Source organism: Parasteatoda tepidariorum, chromosome 9, assembly GCF_982258835.1.
Source record: "Parasteatoda tepidariorum strain Cologne lab strain chromosome 9, Ptep-v5.0, whole genome shotgun sequence".
Taxonomy (NCBI): Eukaryota; Metazoa; Arthropoda; class Arachnida; order Araneae; family Theridiidae; genus Parasteatoda; species Parasteatoda tepidariorum.
In genome coordinates, this window is record NC_141763.1 from 6,388,842 (window position 1) to 6,410,636 (window position 21,795).

The 21,795-nt window shown below is 26.2% G+C and overlaps 1 pseudogene across 1 annotated transcript in view; it reads right to left on the bottom strand.

Annotated features, from left to right (window-relative positions):
- Positions 1 to 21,795, bottom strand: part of LOC122273369 (voltage-dependent calcium channel subunit alpha-2/delta-3-like) — a 46,129-nt pseudogene that overhangs the window by 6,343 nt on the left and 17,991 nt on the right. The window contains exons 13-25 of the transcript XR_015428867.1: positions 20,967 to 21,131; positions 17,418 to 17,468; positions 17,214 to 17,294; positions 15,415 to 15,489; positions 13,509 to 13,589; positions 11,918 to 11,941; positions 11,765 to 11,836; positions 9,937 to 9,998; positions 7,765 to 7,825; positions 6,525 to 6,570; positions 4,707 to 4,862; positions 3,604 to 3,721; positions 716 to 827 (exon numbers count right to left, since the gene is read on the bottom strand). The product of XR_015428867.1 is annotated as a voltage-dependent calcium channel subunit alpha-2/delta-3-like (transcript). The remainder of the gene's footprint in view (positions 1 to 715; positions 828 to 3,603; positions 3,722 to 4,706; positions 4,863 to 6,524; positions 6,571 to 7,764; positions 7,826 to 9,936; positions 9,999 to 11,764; positions 11,837 to 11,917; positions 11,942 to 13,508; positions 13,590 to 15,414; positions 15,490 to 17,213; positions 17,295 to 17,417; positions 17,469 to 20,966; positions 21,132 to 21,795) is intronic.

The window sequence follows — 21,795 nt, forward strand, 5'->3', positions numbered from 1 at the left end:
GTAGCTAAATAAAAAACGAGAGCAAATATATAATATTGATTAAATAATTCCTTTATTACAAATCGAAATTTATTACTCATTCAAAAATAAAGTTTAAAAGGAATGAAAAAAAACACAATTTTTTTTCTAGAGAACAGTAATTTAAATGTTAACTATTTCAAAATTACTTTGAAGATCATTAACTTAAATATTTTTCTATTCGCCTCCGTGGTTCATTAATTTTAACCGAAGTTATGACAGATACAAGATAAGAGTTAGTTATTACAGATATAAAGCATAAAAATTCAAGCAAATCTGCTGAAAAAAAGTTCTTTTGGATCTCATTAAGTACTCAAAAAGAAAAAAAGAGGGTGCTTGTAAATGAGGTATAAATTTCATGTTAACGAGATTTTGTGTAAGTGGTGAAATTTAAATTTTTGATTGGAGAAATTCCGAGAAAATTTTGTTGAAATATAAATTATTGATTTACGAAAGTCCGTGAATCAATAATCTTGCGATTCGCGGAATTCTGCAAATTAACAGAAGAAACACATGCCTGATAAGAACAAAAATTCTCAATAATCAACTTTAAAATGAATTTTAAAAATCTAATTAACTAAGTCAAATATATTAAAAAAATAATAGTAGATAAATAAAAAGGATTCTACCCATACATTTTTAGCCCTTACTGTTTACATTCAAAATTGCAATGAATTTATCTTTAAGAAAAACATACCTTTGGCATCTCCAAGACTAGAAAATATAGAGTTGATTTTACAAAGAATATTTTCTGTAAGTTCGCGAGATTTTGCTATCATTGGAAAACTATTCCAATTATACACCAATTCCTAAAAGAAACAATATATAGCTTTAATGAGATATTACAAGCTAAAAAATTATAATGTTATGAATAAATGTTAAAATAATTTATAGTGTACTGAATAAAACAGTTTAACACATTTGATCAGCAATATATATATATATATATATATATATATATATATATAACAATTGCATTCTAGAAATTAAAAATGCAATTTGAATATTTAGTAAAAATGGCAGCTCTAGACACATTAGTTACCCATAAGATTTCTTTTTGTGAGTAATGCAGATTTTTGCTAAACATTTTTAAATAAAAAAATTACAATAATAAAAACAAATTCTGAACAAAAAAAAAATCCAATTTAATTTAACAAAAAATAGCTCAAAAATAATATTGATCCACCGGGGGAACGATTAGGTAACAAGCAATTGTCCTTAATTAAGACAAATAACCTATTAAAAATACACATAAAGCATTTAAAAAATTTCGTCAAATAATGTTTTTTTTTTCTGAAAAAATTCCCCCCCCCCCCCAAAGTTTTTTTTTTACATAAATGAAAATTTCTTTTGGAAATATCAACTTTGCTATTATCTCATAAAAAATAGAAGTATATTAAATTTAGAAATATTTTCATAATACTCTTTGTTATCTTGTTTTCTCATTTAATACTAAAATAATACTAAACATTTACATTAATTGTGTAAAACATTTACAAAAAAAATGGATAGTTTTAAATCATATATTGAATAAAAATAGGGTAATTATTTATACTTAATTCATGAATTCATTATAATAAATAATACAGATCTCAGTGAGCAATGAAGTGAACTCAGTGAACTGATGTGTCAAAATAATTACTGTTTTTTGAAATAAATTTCCCTTCAAAGTATAGAATTTTTTCTCTAGATACATCAAAAATAAATTTAAAAGCTAATTTAGATCATAGTTTAAAAAGTCTTTATTAACAAATTTCCTAACATAAATTTCTTCTCCTTCAATTTTTTAAAGTTGCAACATCCGATATTTTCTTTATGTTTCTCATGGCCAATCATAAAAAATGAATCATATGACTAGAATAAAAATTGCAATTTAAATATTGTTTTAAAATCACTGAAGTTTGAAGTAAATATTTCCTTAATTAAAACTTATCTTTAAAAATTATTCTTACATTTAAATTATAATTATATTTTGTTAAAAAAGTCATCAACACAAAAATTGTAGTTGGGTTTAAAATTAGGCAGGTGAAAAACTGAAAACTTAAGCCAAAACATCATCTTCTTCATGCATAAATAAGCACCAAATTCACAAAATACAGAATATGAAACTTCTCATTGAAAAACAAATTATGAAAACAATTTTAGAAACTAACAAGCAGTAGGTAATAAAAATTTAAAAGAAAAAACTAATTACAAAGCTTAAGAGCACAGATTCTTTTCTTTTAAAAAAAATAAGTGATATAATTCAAAGATGATATGAAAAACTTGTGATACCTATGATATACTAAAAAAACTCATGATATACTAAAAATTTAGAAATGCAATAAATATTACTTTTAATATTTATTTATGCTTAGAAATAAAAACTTGCTATTAAACGAAATTTGAAAATATTTACAGCATTTAGATAAAGAACTTAGTTTAAAAGAAAGAATGTGTGTAAAATATTCAATTTACAAATTTTTTAACAACAATGAGCTCATAAGTAAATAATCAATTTATTTAAAAAAATTGATATCAAAAATCTTAATTTAAATAATGATAGTAGAGAATAAAGATAAACTTATAAAACTTATAAAACTTATAGAACTTATAAAACTTATAGAACTTATAAAATGTAAACTTTTTAAAATTGTTTGATATTTCAAGAATGTAACAAAAAATAATTAAAGTTTAATTAGGCTAAACTTAAAAGTTTAAAAATAATGTTTGTAAACAGAAAATTATTTTAACTTAGGCAAATATACTTTCAAAGAAATTCATTATACTACACTTAATTTTAAAATATTTAATTTTCACTTTTTTCTTAAACAATCAATTTCCTTTTTAAAAACAAAATAATTTGCTATTTTTTGAAAGGTACCAAATATTAAAATAAAAAATTAGATTATAACTAAAGTAATAATAAATAAGCTTTCACTAAATAAAAAAAGCTTTATCTAAATCTAATTCAATGAAATCTTAACAATTACAGTTACAATTAATAACTAACAAATTTAAATTTTGATATTTCAATTTGATTTTAACAAAAACATTAAATTTATCAAATATGGTATAATTAAAATAAAATCTAAAAATAAACGTAAGATAATTGTTACTTTTTTATATAAATGAAGAATATATATTAAAAAACATGAAGAATATATATTAAAAAATACTGAAACTGAATACAAACAGACTCATTGAATATTTTTGACTCGTAATTTAAAAGCCAATATAAAGAAATAAAGAGTTTATAACAAAAGAATATGGTTAAATGATATTTGGAAAAAATAATTAAAAAAACTGTGTCAAAGATTATATTCGTTTATTTTCAAAAACTTAATATAAAAACTAAAGTTTAATTTCTTTCAATAGTTTTCTTTTTTCAAAAAATGAAGTAGAAATAACAAGAGAAATAGTTCACACTACTTCTTGTATATACAAATAATTACTTACAATTATTTATTTTTTATTAATTATTTTGATTTATTATTAAATTATAAATACAAATATCAGGTGTATCAGATATTAATATCATCGTGTGTATCAGACATTGGTTTTGGATTTACCGATTAAAAAAATGTTTTAAGTCATTAAACTTACCAATGCTGGAACAATCAGACGACCGTTCTGGAACACAAACTTGACAGATTTTCATACTACATACTTTTCTAAAGGTATAGATTTACCAGCTAATCGTTGTTTTAAGCTTGGAACTTTCCTAAAACAGCACATAAAATAAACTGCTTAATATTTTTAAAATTCAAGAGTAATAATTTAAATGCTACGTTGCAGAAAAAAAGAGCTAAAGTTCCAAAATGAGATAAAATTATATTACTTTAAAAACTTATGATCATTAAAAAGTTTTCCGCAATGATATTTAAATACAGGCTTGTTTTATAAGCTAGACCTTTAATGGAAATTTAGAATGGCAATTAACAAAAGCAATTATTTTTGTAACTGCCTAAATAATTGCTTCATAATACATATTTCAGTTGTTAAACAATAGCCCTAACCAACTTAAATAATAGTGTTTTTAAATTTTACTATCAATTATAAATTGTTGAGGACCACATAATCGATGATGAACTAGTAAGGGTGTGACGAAATAAACAACATTGCAAGTACATAAAATATACACAATAGTTGTAATTTACTTTTCCTCAAACTTCTTTTATTTATAACACAGCTACAAAGGTATAATTGGAAGGCATATCACCCTGGTAAATTATGAACATAAAAAACAAACAGAAAAGAATTGAATTCTAAAAATATTTTAATGTTTCTTTCAGTTTAAATTTTTAAAATGCGTTAAGTCATTATTTGAAATTTTAACAAGCAATATTTGAGAACAAAAATTGTTTTTTAAATAAAAAAAAGATCATCAGAATCATGCTTCTCTAAATTACTTATGTCATTAAGAGTGTCCTAAGAACCTGTTTCTATAATCAGAAAACATTTTTAATCATTTTAACATTTTAATCATTTTAACATTTTTAATTACGTTTGTATAGTTAGAAAATTTTTTGTAATTTTTTAATTCCTTAAAAAAACAAAGATTAAGTAGTTTCAAAGAAATTTAAAAATATTATTCATTTATTATATAAAGATATTTAAGAAACTATGTAAGATGCAAGAATTCTAAATAGATTACATTTACAGATAAAGACAAGAATTTCTATAATCATTACTAAAATAAATCTTACTCCATCATTTCTGAAATAGCACCTTGTAATTCTGTATTTCCTCCCTCTACCATCATAAAGAGAATTGAAGCATGAACATAAGTATAAACCGCCAGAGACCACTCTAATCTCAATATATCAGAGCATTTTGCTGCTTCTTTCCAATCACATTTAAAGCTAATCAAAATATAATAAAGTTTGTCATATAAACAATGTATGTTCACAATTATAAAAGCAAGAAGGTAATTAATTCTTAATAATACTAGTGGCACCCTAGCAATTCCCAATAAAAAAGATAATGAAATTTTTTACACTCTTGCTGAACATTAATAGACAGTTGATATGTGCCAATGACCTAGATACCCAAAATGTAATTTTCAAAACAAGATGATAAATACTAACTATTTCAGATAATTTATCATCTATAATTATGTAAATAATAATAAGCATAATTAATTAAAAAATCTCAACTTCTAAAAGCAAGGAATACAAATATTAATAAAAATGATATAATGAAAAAATAATCATTAAAATGCATATTATTAAAAGTAACAACTAAAAGGAGAGTTATTTTAATAGGACATAATTATTATTCACATCAGTAACTAAGAGTTGATAGAAAATAAAAGAAAAACTCGATATATCAGCAAAGCTGTCACTTATGTTTTTGCTTGAGATAAAAGACTAAATTAAAACTTTGTTTTTTCATATTCCCAATTTTTAGGCAAGAAGGAAAAATAGCTGATAGTAAAAATATGATTATTGATATAATCATTTGCTTGGGATTTTTCCTTAGTTCATGTTATCCTCTAAAATGTAGTGCACTTATGAATTCTAAATTATATAGATTTAATGTTGCAGTATCAATTTATGCAAAGTAACAGAATTGCTCAAATTTGGAAGAATGGGTTATATATTTAATATTTTAGATTGCATCAAAAGAACAGTAAATAACAGTAAATAGCCAATTTTTCAAAGTCTTTGCCAAATGCAAATCTTAAATTTTCATGATTCATTTTTTTTTTCTCACAGAAAATTATTTTACGATAATTTGTTATAAGCTTATATTATTTGGACCCAATTCTAATTGGTTATGTTGCGCATCCCCAAAAATTACCGCAATTGAATAAAAATATTGATTTGCTTAGAAAAATTCATTTTGAGGATCGAGTTAAATATAAATTTTTCTTTCCAGTGGAAAAATAATTTGGCAAAACACAATTTAATTCATCAAATTCACGATTTTATCGCATTTGGCGAGGTGGCAAATCCTTAGCACAGGCCCTGCATGGGTTGAAGAGCAATGGTGAGCAGGGTATGCAAACCCCTTGTTAATTAATAAAAACTTTTGCAAAGTATAGAGCTGTGCATTAGCTACCTATCACCCTTTTAGTTTTTTAAATTTAACTAAAACACTTTAGCCTAAAAGTTGATTGGTTAAAACTATTGAATTAAAACATTATTAAAAATGAAAATTGTTCAATAAAACACGAATAAAAATGAAATAGTTAGAGCTCAGTCTATTGCAATTTTCAAAGAAATTAAGAACATCTAATTATCAATTGAATTTTTCTTCAAAATGCACAAATTTATAAACAAAGATATAGTATATGACTAAAATTAAAAATATTTTTGTATCCTTAAAAAAGATTCATGGGCAGAGATAATGCATTCATTATCAATGCATGAAGAATTTCAAAAAATATTTCTAAAAATTTTAAGGGATTCATGCCTTTGGTAAGTTTATTCACAATGACTTAATAAACAGAGAGAAAGTAATAAAAATAAATGAATAAATAGTATTAGCATGCTAATTTTAGTTTGAATCTCGATATTTACCAATCAGGAAGGACTCGCCAGTTATCTTTACGAAAATAGTCCATCCCTAAAACAAAGAAAATAATTTATGCGAACGGTCAAACAAATTAAAAATAAAAATACGAAAATGATTTGAAATGAAAATTTTAGTTAAAAAAAGTTAAATTATGAAGACATAAAAAAGTAGAAGAATTTTACATTAGTTTTGATTTTCTAAACATAAATAAATATAAAACATGAAGAAAAGGGGTATAAAAAATTTAGCACCTTTTCTTTACTTATGGAAAGCTAGTTTAAACTAGTCAATGTGTTAAAATAATAGTAACTCTCCAAACATTATTTAGACAAATGATTAATCTCTATGATCAATTATAACTTTCTTTCTTCTACATGCAAGTCGAAAAAGGTTTTCTATCAGCAAGATTGTGCACATTAAAGATATTTGAACTCATAATCCTCATAAAATAGTCAAAAAATAACAAATTAATGAAAATGCATTGTTTGTTGATAATACGAGGAAGAGTTTAAATAGAAAACAAATGTCAAAAGTAGAAAATAACAGATAGTGAACTATTAAAAAAGGAAATTATTGTGACAATCTAATAGGTATTCAGCAAATAACAAATGAAATCTTATTAGGTCATGCTAAGTATAATAGAATATTAAATATTAAGTTTTAACTTTTGAGAGAGAACAACTAATCAAAAAATGAATTATTTATGTTAATCATACTTTTTATCCAAGGAAGCTCATGTTGCGCGAGTTTTAAATTTTTTCAATTATGCTAATATTTTATAATTTTGATCCTAATTCAACAGAGATAGATACATAAATTTGAAGTAATATCCTGTATGTAAAAATTGCTGATGCATTGGTCATTATAAATATACAAATGTTTTTCCATAACTAAAAGTAGCACAAAAATAATAAAAAGGTTAAAGTATAAAGCTGTTTCTATCAATACCATAAATACTGCTCTTAGTGCATGGACAGAAAATCACATTCATCACAGCAAACATGAAATTTATTAACAGCAGCAAATTACCTAAATGCTTATAAACTATGTCTCGATTTTTGCTTCTTATATGCATATGGGTATATGGGTTTATGTTTAAATAGAATCCTAAAACACATTCTAAAATTGAATTAATATCTAAATATTTTATAATCAAAATGTTTTTATCCCTAAAATCTAAATGCTTTCAAAAATTGAAAAATTACATAATAAAATATAATTTTGGTGACAAAAAGTAACACTTACAATCTTTTCACTTCAACTTTTCCGATTACTCTATAATGGCCATAAGGTTCAGGCAAAGAATCTATAAGATACAATAAAATAACACTTTGATAAGTAATAACAGTAATATAGAAAACTTCAGCATGAAAGAAACAGATGGTAACAAAATAGAAGTTAAGAATTCAAAACAAATTTTTCTACTTTGTTTTTTCCATTCGGCAATAGAATTTTTCATATTTATTTTAAATAACTTTCATGGACAACTAGCATTTTGTTATTATCTTTCACAATTGCTAATACCAATAATGATTTTTTTTCTTTTTTTCCAGAAATAAAGTAATGTAGAAAATCAAAATTTTTGGGTGCTCAAATATCAGGAATAAACATCTATCCTGCATATTCCAGGAAGTTAAGCTTTAACTCTCAGTTAAAATTATAGAATTAGAAAATTTTTATTTCTATATCTTTACATAATTATTTGAACAAACCCTTGTAGACAAAATTTCATACTTCTATGAGAGAGAATGATGAAATTTGAAGAATAAAAGTTGATAAAATGTTATGCTACGATAAAATGTATGATAAATGTTACAATAAAATGCTGTTAGTTTTAAGGACTGGAATTTGAAAAAGAAAAATATCCATATTTATTTTGATAATATTGGCAAAAATCTTGGGTCCTAAATGATTTATTTTCTTAGGGACAGAAGAGAAAGAGAACACTTCAGGACTAGCTAAATGTTGTGCCTAAGACCTTACAAAGTCTAGAGATATTCTGAAATTGAATGTAATAAAACTTTTCATTACAGTAAATGAGTAAAAAAATTGTGAAGTGTACATTGAATGGAACTCTTAGTATAGATATAGGGGCATCAGATATAGTAAAAGACTCTGCCTCCTGTTTTCTAACACTCATCAATCGCTAGGAAAGGGACTCATAAGAGAAAAGTTTTTAATGCTTTGGCTTCGCTAAGGCTCCAACAATTCTAATATATATTTATATGTGATTTTTAATTTCAGATTTGAAACTTTTATTACAAAGAGAAACAAAATAAGCAAATAAATAAAAAATAACGTAATCATCAGCTCACACTTAAAATATAAATTTAATATAATTCCCAGTTCAGATAGTTGTTTATTCTAAAGAAAATAATTGAATCTAATAAACTTTCATTTAGAACTGATCTTAAATCATTAAATTACAAGAATAACTTTTCTACCACAACTTGGGTAACAGACAATGTAGTTACAATGCAGCAGGCCTCTTGAATGTTTGTAGGACACGATGAAATTTCTGAAACATTGATGCATGAGTATGATAGAGCTGTCACTGCTTTGATTCTAACAAAAAGGAGCAGTAGCAAGGAAGCCACTGTTGGCTATAAAATCCCAAGACAGGGGGCCGCATCATAAAAAACATCACACTAGGATCGACCAGTGGTCAATTCCCACTTCCATGTTGAGATCCCTGATGTGTGGAGATGAAGGAGAATAGATTCGTTCAATACTTTATTTAAAAACAATTCTCTCAATTTTTATCATTATTTTGGAAGAGACACTGGAATGTTCACAAATTCCATCGTGACAGAGGGAACCTCAGATGAAGCATCTGCTCCCCTCTACGCACGCTCTATAATAAATCTATTTCTTATTATATGTAAAAGTGATTAACTTATCTAAATGAATTAGGCTGCATAAATTTAAGTCTAAGCTAAATCTCACTTCGAGCACGATCGACAATGGAATATGCGTCGATCCAGGTATTTGAGCTTGTTAAGGTTTACCTTTACAGTTAAATGGTAGGTACTAGGCACAATGGGAAAAGTAATTTAAGAAAATTAGGCAGTGGCCAGAAGGTTGAAACGGGGTGGGTGGGGGTGCTGTGATAGCATTAGCACAATGGGGGAAATTTAGGGCTACAGCTCCAAGGAAAATAAAGCTTAGGAGTGATCTGGCTCCAGCTCTCTACCCAGGAGAATCGCTTCGCCATTCTACACTATTTCTTATACTATAATCATAATTACAATAAAATACTTTTTGAAGAAAATATCATAAAGGGAAGCATGCTAACTTTACTATAGAACAGTTTAAAGGAAAATAAACAATATTAATAAAATATGAGAAACATAACAACATAGAAACTAGACAATAACTATTTCTGGAGACAATATGAAGGAAGACTCAAACACTTACGAAAAAGGAGTGTCATCAATAGGTCCATAGTAGTAAGAATTATTCCGAGTAACAATTCTTTTCTGCTCCAGATAAAAAAAAAGAACATTAAAATAAGTAACAAAGTAAAAAACCCAAGGAAACAGCAAAATTATTTGTATAATAAACAAAAGTAGTAATAAAGGTAAGAAAAATTCATAAAAATGAATTATATTAAAATCTTAATCGATTGCTAAATAGCAAGATAATTCTAAGATCATATTAGATCACTTATCACAAATTAAAAGAATGCAAAAATTTAATTTTTGAAATCAATTGGGAAAAATAATACATTATTTGTTATCATTATTATCTTTATAAATTTTTTTTAATAATTAAATATGGTTATGAATAATATTTTAATAAAAAAATTCATGTTCACAAAAAATTGTAATTTACTTTAATTTTTTTTCTCCAGCAAGTAAATCTGTGACAGAATAAAATGTAAACAGTTTCTTAGAAATTGCTAAGCAACTAGAAAACTTTAGTTTCGTTCAGATGAGGCGAATTGTAAATAACATTACTTGCATGCATTACAGACGAGACAGGCTCAACCAAACCCCGATACCAGCATTATAACAAAACAAAAAAAAGTTTTCAGAAACTAATGGAGAACTTCCTATAAAATTTAAATATATTTTTTTTCTACCCTCAAAAAAAAACATACAAGAATCTGTTTAGTTAAGTTATTTGGTATAAAATATATGCAAAGAGCATTAAGAATTTAGAAATTTTTAATATCATGGCCTGAAAATATTTAATTTTAAATAATGTATTCTATATGTCAGTAAATATTGGCCATATAAATAGGTTTTAAGAAATTCTCAGCGTTTTTACTTATCAAATCTTTTGCTCAAATCAAAAGATTTTGGGATTACTCTCAAAAAGTGAGTTTGAGCTCACTAGTTTGAGTTGAGCTAATTTCAATACACTTGGACTGGCTACATTTTCACCATAAGAAGTTTTAGTTATTGACATCATCATCATTGGCACGACAGCCCAGGGTGAGACATAGTCTTCTCTAGAAGATTTCTCCGTGTCATTTTTCTTGTCACCAGATCTTACTAGTTCAAAATGCTGATTATTTTAAAATCCCAATGATTGAGTCATTCAAGTTTTGGATGTCCTCTAGCTTTACTAACAACTGGTTTGTGTAAGAATATCTTAGGAGTTGGACTAGTTGTATATAAACAAATGTGCCCAACAAATCTCATTGTTCAAATTTTATTATATCTATGTCCTCATAAATTATGAAAATTTCTGTAGAAAGTGCCCTCTTTGACTTTGCCAAAAATGGTTTGCAAGATGTTTTTTTTTCCACAGATGGTTAACATAAGCTTCTTTCTTCGGGAGAGTCTAAGTTTCAGATGTATAGATAAGGATTGGGCATCTAATAGTTTTGCACAGGAGTAGTTTTGTATGTCTCTTTACGCATACTGATCTAAGGCCATTTAAACATTTTTAAAGTATTATTTTAATTTCTATTGCTTTATAAAACATAACATTGCTGCATAAAACATCAAGGTGAAATACTACACAAGGGTATCTCAAATTCCTTCCAGTCTTAAGTCATTGTTAAAAGGAAAAGGGTAACTAACAAAAAGGGTTTCTCTGAAATTAAATAAGTTCCATTTTTCTGAGGAAACAATTTGAGCACACCAACAAAAACTGGGGAAAATGTCGAAACTAAGTGAATACAACACTAATAAAATTGAGTGACATAAAAAAAAAGTTGCAAAACTTCTCTGGTTACTTGATGTCATAAAAAATTTCAAATTTTATTGACAATTAATTAAGGAGAACTACTTACAAAGCCTTCAATTGGAATTTTTACAGACATTTCCCCCCAACCTATTCTTCTGTCTACCATGTTTTTTCTTATCTGAAACAACATAAAAAGTTCATTAGTAATGGAAACCAGTTTTAAAAGTAATTTTAAAATAAAATAAAATTTCATACTTACTATTAGCAACTGATCTTCAAATTCCTTGGAACAGACATAAAAAATACAAGTTGCAGTTAAAAAGAAAAATAAACAAATGATTATGAACACATACAAAAAGCAATAAATTTGCAAGCATTACAAATTAATAACTGTCAAATCTATCATAAGGATTAGATTACTTCAATGAAAATTCCATGCAAACAAAATGTAATAAATTAAAATATTCAGGGTTTATAGGAAATATAATAATTTTGATGCTATGTCCATAATTACACACATTCTCATACAAAAGTGTTTTATTATGTTCATGGAAATAGAATTTCCAACCTCTGCTAAATTTTATAAGTTTAAATTACCAGATCAGTCACTAAAATATTCGATAATGAGTTTTTTTTAAAGTTATAGCAGTTTGAGCACACAGTTTTTTGACACAATTTATAGTAAACGGAAACTGTTTCCAGAGATAAATATACCATTTATTAAATTATATATTAAACTACATAGTATTAAATATACACACACCATCTAATAAAGAAAATCGATGTGTATACAGCACCTAACTCTCAGCAGCTACATTATTGAGGAAAAATACTACCAGTATTAGTTGAATAATGGATTAAACTCTCCCATTTCTTCTACAAGCAATGCAAAACAAGATTTTCAAACAAAAAGTCTTTAATGAAGGAGTAGTGGATAGTTTCAAGTCAATATTTCAAAATAGAAAGTTTGATAGTGAAGAATAACTTTAGATGTAACATGAAAATAAAATTTTTTGTCCTTTTTCATTAATTTTTACAGAATTACACAAGTTAAAAATGTACAGAAATATAAGTCACAATTAAGGGCCAGCACTGGATATAAGGCGACTAAATACAACAAATGGTGAATAAAAAATTGCCTGTCAGTTGCAACCGAATTGGCACTTTTTTGTCCAAAATGCACCCGCGTGCATTAGCAAGCAGGTTATTATTATTTTTTTTAACATACATAGAATTATTCTGAATATTTTTTTTTATTCTAAAAATTACTTTATTGCAGCCTTATTTTTTAAATTTTTTCTTCATTTTAGATATGAACACTGCAGCGTTTACCATATTTTGGGAAATGACTTAAATTATTAATAACACCTTTTTTAAATTGCTTAAAATTTTCATTTTTTGAAAAAACATAAACATGTTTAAAAAAATGGCTACGGTTGAAAATGCTACACATTGGCTAGTATCAAATTTTCTTAATTTTTTCCAGTAACTCACAGCATTATTGCGTCTTCACTCTGAAATTTTTATGGGTTTTTATAAATTCCTAAATACAAGTCAAATTAAAGTTGCAAACCAGAAAATAATTTTAACAAAGAAGATCAGACTGAATATGGAGTTTAATAATACTAGACAAAACACTGCGGCAAATTTAAGCAATTAAACTAAGACTGTCAAAAAAAAGAGAAAGACTACTGATGTATTTCAAAACAGAGGGAGTAATTTATATAAAGCTACTTAAAACTATAACTTTGTTTTGACAAAAAATAATCATATGAGTTGGCTATGTTAATAAGATTGAAATTTTCAAGGATATTAACACAGAGAACAAAAAATAGGAACGAATAACTTACATACAAACCGGAATTTGTGTCAACCAATTCAACCTCTGTTAGGTCAACATTTCTGTATCCTGGCTAAAGTAACTCTTGAAACTATAAGAAAATATTTCATATCATCCCAGAATAGTACAAAAGATTGCATTTCAATCCAATGCTTCAATTAAAAAAAACTATTAAGGTCTTGGCATACTAAAACTGTACTAATGAACCAATTACATTTTTAAGGCAATTAATTTCTCAATTACTCCATTAGAAAAAAATTGTTTATATTACTTTCTTTAGTAAAATTATTTTTATACAAAGTACTATCTGAAATACAGTAAACATAATATGCACTGCAATAAAATCTACATATTGCATTGCAATGTATTTTACTTAATTTTTTTTCTTCAAAACTGCTAAAATAATGGTTATTAAGATGCTTCTCGTACAATGGACGCTTAATTATTTTGTTTTACATAGATTTTACTTTGGATAAACGAGAGCTCGACGTGTATGTGTGTAAAATGTTTTTGATTTCTTAATTAGTTCCAGAGATATGGTGAAATATTCAAAACGTCAAATTAATATTAAGGGACCAAATTCTAAATCACACTCCTTTCTTAATCATTGAAACCATTTTTCAAAATTTCAGCTTTCCCCATATTTTGAGTGCCAAGAATTCCAATGAGCTGTAAAAAGTTATGGTTTAATCAAAGAAAGTATATTTTTGTGTGTTTGATTTAAATTTTAAGGAAATTGACAAGCATTTCAGCGTATTTAAAGTTAGTTCCTCAAATCATTAAGATTGCATTGTAGCATACCTGCCAACATTGGAGAAATAAAATAATGGAGATTTTACTAGTGAAATTTTTTTAGGCTACAAGTAAAGTTTTGATACATCAAGCATAATCATGTAAGTCAAAATTGGAAATAATATAAGCACTTACATTTAACGAAGTAAAAAATAAGTAAATAAATCTTAATCTAAAGAAGATCTTTTTAAATCATGATTTATAATTACTTAAACTATTAACACTCAACACACTGCATTACTGGCAATAGCACCATCTGTTGAGGACTAAGAAGTATTTTTGACATCAGCAGATATTTTATCGCCATTTTTTCAACAAAAAAAAATTCTTCAACATATATGGAGAAACTTGGATATGGAAAACTATACGGGTAAAAAGGAGATAGTCATAAAATACAGGAGCCTTTGTTAAAAAAACAGGAGACTTGGCAGGCATGTTGTAGTACACAAAACTCAGATCAAAAGTTATTAAAGCGTTCCATTTTCTTATTTTGCTACAGTATATCATATGTTTTATTATGAGCATATCTAATTCCAGAATAATTTTAAAAAAAAAGACTACTTAAGGAATTAATATAGATAACATATATGCAAGTTCGAATCTATATTGTCAAATCTCTAAAAAAGTAAAAATTGGTTGGAAAATAAATCATAAAAACAATAAATAAGAAATATAAAGCTAATCTATAAGAGACAACAGTTTTTTTCTTCCTCAAAAATGTTAACTCTTATTCCTATTTAGATTAGTGCTTATAATATAATAATTATTACAGTGCCTAATATGAGGAGGAAATACACAGTTTGCTTAATGCGTAAAATAATAAAGAACAAAGAAAGGAGAGAATAGTAATTTGAAGGATGTTGAAAAGTGCTATATTTACAAAATTTGAAATCAATAAATTGATGATTGAGAAATGATTCGAGTTGTTTAAGATATGAATGAAAAATTCTGCGCAACATTTTCTTTTAAAGTAATAGAAGAAATTATTCAATGAGACAAAAGAAATTACATTAAAATTTAGAAAAAGTTATAGGAAATGAATTTAATTTAAGAAATAAGTGCTGATATTAGTTCAAAACATTTTAATAAACAAGTGATATTAAGTAGCATTGAAAAAAAGTTACCAATGGTCTAAGCTCTGGATGAAAAAGTACATGCTCATTATTTGTAATTGCAAATGAATAAGCATTGACTCCAATCTAAAAAAGAAGAAAAAAGAATAAATATTTTTATGCACATAATACAAACTTTTAACAATACATGAAATACGGCACACACTGCAACTGCCATATGAAATTATAAATAAAAAGTGTCTAAAAAAAGCAACGTAAAAATGTTTAACATAGGTTTGAAACTTAGTTCTTGCCCCTACAATTTCTTAAATAAATGTAATAAAAATAATTGCATATGTTACTTTGCGATAGTAAAATTAAGATAATTTTAAATATAAATCTTAAGATATTAGTAAAACTGTTTTAGTTAATAAGGGGATGTGTGCGTGTGTTTTTATGGCAAGCAAATTATTATGTTTTTAAAATTTGAAACTTTATTTAAAGTCAAACAGGAAAATACAGATATTTTTTTCTTCTTAAATTTAGAGAATAGTTAAAGACATCAAATTTCAAACATGTAGTTGAAGTAGAATGAGTCACACACTCAACATTTTCTACCACAAAAATAATTTCAAGCATACAAAGTAGATTAAAAAATTTTTTTGTAGAAGATTCATTCAAAAAATTTAATTTTGCTGATAATTGGATTTCTAAGATAGTTTCAACTTCTTTTCAAATGTACAGTTTTGAATAGTATACATTGTAAAAACTGTAAGGTAACTTTATTGACCCTATGACAGTTAGAAATAGAAAAAGAAAGTCACATAATGACTTGTAGTTTGTTCTGCATTGTGAAATCAGAAAATAAACAGTGAAGTGGTGTACAGGACAGAACTTGCAAAGCAAATAGTAAATATTGCAGATATGAATAACTTGATTAAGTATATTCTTCCATCAATGCATACAAATTTCTTAAACACGTAGTGAATATTTTAATGCTCTAAAATAAATTCTCTTAAAAAAATATGATTAAGAAGATTTGATTGTCAAAAATAATAAACAGCAATTATTAATAACAGCCGTTTTCCATACGCTAATATTTTCCTTAATCTTCTAAGAAAAAAAAAACTTCACTTAATATCAAGTACTAAAAATTCCACATAAGAAGAAAAACGCAATCTTACTGCCATGATTATCAAAATTAAAAAATAAATAGAAAAAAGTTATATGAACAGAACCAATTCTGCGATTGGTCAAAATTTGCTTCAGCGCATTAAATATTATCGCACTGAGTGATCGATATAAAAGACATTCTGAATTAAAAAAAAAAGGAGTTCAGAATCAGTTGCAATTAGTATCATGGTGATATTGACCTTTTTTTTCCCTTCAAAACCTTTTTTTCATGCAAAACTAATGCTAGCCTTTAAAATTTGAATCAAGTTTTATCAGAAAATGAGAACCCTATGCACTTTTAATAAATTTTGATTCTTAGTAATTCATTGTAATTTTGATACGAAAAACTGTTTCTATGTGAAAAAATAGCTTCTTGGCTGAAAAATGTTGAATTAAAAAGAAAAGCATAAATAAAATAAAAACGCGATAAATGAAACTATATAAGGGCAACAATTCAAAGCAATAGTGTTTTTCAGGTTCAATAGCTAAACTTGAAAACTTTTGGTAAAAAAAACTTAGGAAAAAATGAGTTATTAAAAATCAGTACATACTTTAAAAACATACTGATTTAAACAATGTTAAAAAATTATTTATATTTAATTTACTACACTGTAAAAAGAAAATCAAGTTTAAAGCTGATTTGATTTTTTTGACACAAATAATTATACTAATGTATATAGAGTAAATATGAAAGATACCTTATAAGCTCTTGTTAATTTAGTAATTTCCCTGATAGGAACATCAGTACCAGCCACTCCCAATAAACTAGCAGACTTGATCTAAGAGAAAGTTTATTTCAACTCACAGAAAAATAAATAAATAATAAAAAAACTCTTACAAGAATAAAGAAGGGAAATATGCTGCAAGTTTCACAGTTTGCAACGTTAGGCCAGTATACTTACATTTCGTTTATCAAATACTGGAGTGGCAACTGTAGTCATTAATTGAAGAGGCTGAAAAGAGCAACACTTCATTAGAATTATAAACTTATTTACATAAAAATAACCTAGCTTTTTTATTACAGAGATTAATGGCACTACTTTTCGATTTGTTAAATAAAAATTTTTGCAAAAAAACCAACAATTATTAACACCAAAACGTTGTTAAAGCAAACATTCATTGAACCACTTGTCTTTTTGCATTCTTGTCTTTAGATGCTCTAAATAATAATTAACTAATTTTATTTTCTAAATTAAATGTATTAAAATGCTATGTGCAGGCTAGGGTTTGAAATTTGTTGCAGGAAAAAAAGAATCAAATTTCGTGGAAGATTCATGGTATGCAAAAATAAATAAATACAATAAAAGACTTAGATAATGCAATAATAATAAAATAAAATCCTTATTAAAGCAGCTGATTATTAACAGAAATTCATGCTGTGATATGCATGGCATTTTAAACAAAAGATTCTTTTTTCATTTGTTTTAGTTTGTTGTTATATACTTTCGCTTTCTTATACTACAGTAGGGAACCGATTATCCGGAACGATCGGGACCATCGCTATTCCGGATAACTGATTTTTCCGGTTTTCTGAATCGCTACAAAAAGCCGTTTTTTTTTATTGTTAAACCCAACTAAAAAAAATTTTTTTTTTAGAAATAATCTTAAAAAGAAGAAAAAACGATGGAGTCATACACTAATGATTATTTCCAAATGATAATAAGGTAAACATCTTTCAAAAAAGAAAGAAAAATCCTAAAATCTTATGAGGAAAAAAAAATTTTTTTTCTAAAATGGCGGGAAAATTTATCGAATTTCGTTCCGGTTTTTTGGTTTTCCGGTTTTCTGATTTCCGGATAACGGGTTCTGTACTGTACTTTATACATTCTACCCAAGGCTATGCATTCTACAAAATGAGAATTAAAATTAAGAAAAAAACTCAGAATGTAAAAAAAGACATTATAAACAAAGAGCCTAGATGACTAAATACATCAAATTGTATGGAATTCATTAAAACAGGTGTTTATTTTCAGATTTTTTTGCAGTAATTTAATAATTCGGATGATGAGCAAAATACACCATTGCAGTACTTTAGACTAATTGCTACAAACTCAATAGTTACGTACAAAGTTAAAAAAAGTATAGTGCAAGCTTTGATGTTTGGAATTTTATTATATTTAGCATATTATTTTAAGAAATAATAAACATGACATTGATGTTTTTGATTTCAAAAATTAATCATTTTTATAATAATTTTGTAATATTATAATTTCCTGTCTAAGAGCTTTGTCAATCACATTGAAAACTCTTAAAAATAAAATATGACACAATAGAACCTCAATCCAATGTTCCCCCATGTATCGTCTTGTTTGAACAGTTTTATCCCAAATGCTATTCTTAAATTGTTAATAATATGAGTTTTTGTTATGAAACAGGCAGATTCCCACATCTGTTTTTCAGAAATTTTACAACACTAAAAAAATATCAATAAGAAAAAGAAGTAATTTCTGATGATACCGATGGAGAAGAAGACAAGGATTTGTTACAGTTTGAGAAAAACGCCTCAATAATCACGCTTGATGTTTATGAATTCATTTCATAAAAATGGTGACATTTGTGGAGTTGTCAGCTTGAAAAATGGTTGCAGAAGCTGAAAAAGTGCAAAGTGAAACTGAGGAGAATGAAATGGAACCACTGCCAACATTTGCAAAATGCTTTGAAAATAATGAGAGACTTTCCATAGCCACACGGAAATACAGAAGATGAAGAACAATCTGTCGAAAATGTCAAAAGTTAGTTGTTGTTAGAGGAGTGTTGTTTTCAATGAAATAGTTCCAAATATTTTAAATAAATATATAAATCAGTTATTCTTCTTTCCTTTGCATCTTAAATATTTTTGCAGCAAGTAAATTTCAATTAAAATTTTAATACTTATTTTAAATTTATTGATTTTCCAGTCTATTATTTCCTTACAACTTTTTATGTGTTTTCAGGTCATTATTTCATATTTTTGTTGACCTGCATTCTCCACTTTCCCGTATCTATACATTGTAATGAATTGTTCTACGGGAAACGAGCAATCGAGGTTCTACTGTACACGCTACTAGCAATGTACGAAATTCGGTATTTTACATAATACCTAGAATTGCCCCACAAAGAATGAAATGATTGTACAAGTATTCTATAGAACGTTTTATCTTCAAAGAGATATAGAATGGTTTACCTTTAAAGAGGTATTGCAATGCTTTCTATCAAGTGGTGGAGAGGTGTTAGAGGGTATATATCTATTTTTATCTATCCAAAACTGATGAAATCGATACAAAAATGCTAAATGATTTAAAACTGTATCATGAAGAAATAGTGATACGCAGCAGCTTAAAAAAACTTCAATCTTTATTATCAATTAGATAAATATAAAACAAAGGTATATATTAAATGCTATTTTTTTGTTGTTGTTATAATTATGTTAAGTTAAAATAAATATCAATGTGACTAGTTATTATAGCTAATTTAATTATTTTATCTCAAATCCAATTAATGCCATCAATTATTCCAAACAATTAATGGCCTTAGCCTTCGTTGCTAGTGTACCTTTCCTGTAAATGGGCAACTCTCATTAACAGACAATTTTTTAAGTCTCAAGAGTGTCTGCTTAACCAAGGTTTCCCTGTAATAATAATTTTCATGCTTCATACTTTGCCTCAAAACACTATGCATCCTATATTATGTAGATGCTTTATATATTTCCAGTAACATACATATAAATAAATCATAACTACATTTTTTAAAGACAGAATCATATTACAGATATATTTCATTTAAAAATTCAGGAAAAATACAAGCCAAATAATGGAACAAAATTTTTAAAAAGGTTTTAAGCGTAAAAATAGAATAATTACACATAGTATAAATTACAAATAGAACACAATAGGGTACACACCTGTTTTTTCTTGAACCTACTACGAGGAATCTAATACATAAATAGCACATGCAGAATGTTTCATGAGATAATATAAAATTCCAGAATGCAGCATGCAGAGAAATATAACAAATGCACACTGTTAAAGAGTTATCCATTAATATTTCAAGTAATACAAAAGACATCTTCCGTTATAATAATGCAAAAAAGCAACAAAAAAAAGCATCATTCCAAATTTTAGTTTTACACACAATTTTCATTGCTTGTTATAAAAAATCAAAGAAAGTTAAAATAATAAGATTAGTTCAAAACTAATTTTATTTTTCATAATTTTTATTAAAAAACACAATTTTCTTCGCTATAGTTAATTTTTTAAAATTAATTCATCAGTCTAAATGAGATTAAAGGTTTTCTTCAAGACCCTAAAGTGAATCAGTGAATGTTAAGGCAAACTTTGAAATTACAGGGTATGGATTCATGGAATTTGGAGTCATTTGCTTGTTCAGTAATTTACTAGAAACAACAAACATCAGGATTTGAATTGGGAATCAAGCAAAACATAGGGTCATTAACTTTAGAACAAAACACAAACCCTAATCTCTTTTGTTTCGTGTTTGGGCTCAGGTGTACTATCAGGATCAGCATAATCTTCATCTTCTTGGGCAGAATGCCACTGCTGAATTCGCATTTGATTTAGTTTAATACGAATTTGTTCAAATTCTCTATCTTTCCATTCTGCTAGGTTGAGGTCAGTTGCCTGAATTTTGTTTAAAAGCAGTAAATATAAGAAATTATACCAAGTACTATTTTTGAAAATTAGATTGGCTCTAATTTTTTCTTAAACTGATGAGAAAAATAATAATAAGAACTCAAATAAAATCTCATCAAAATTAACAATGTAAAAATAGATTAGTGCATAGTGTAAAATTATTAATCATGAAGCATTATGCATAAAATAATTTAGGTTTAAAAATGATTTTTAAGATCCTTAAAGCTTTAAAAGAAATCCAAAACACATGCAAGTTTTAAAGTAGTATAGCTGAAGTGGTATAAAAATTGCGGCTAAAATGATATAGCTGAGTTTATTAGCTTATTACTTAAAAACGATGCTCCGATACATGCTCAAATACTATTATTTTAATAAATTTATATAGCAGAAAAATGTAAAAATATGTCAAACGCTTGTGGAAATATTTAACTTATGAACTTTAAATAAAAAATTATTAATTTAATAATAATAATAATAAAAGATAGTGAAGTAAAACTTCTTAAATTATATTTGTATTACAATATATAGAGGACATTTATTATTCATATATTGGATGTTCGCAAAATATGAGACATTAAGAAACATTTATTCAACATATTAAATATATTGATAAAAACATCTGCGTTGTAGAAACAGACATGTACGTAATAAA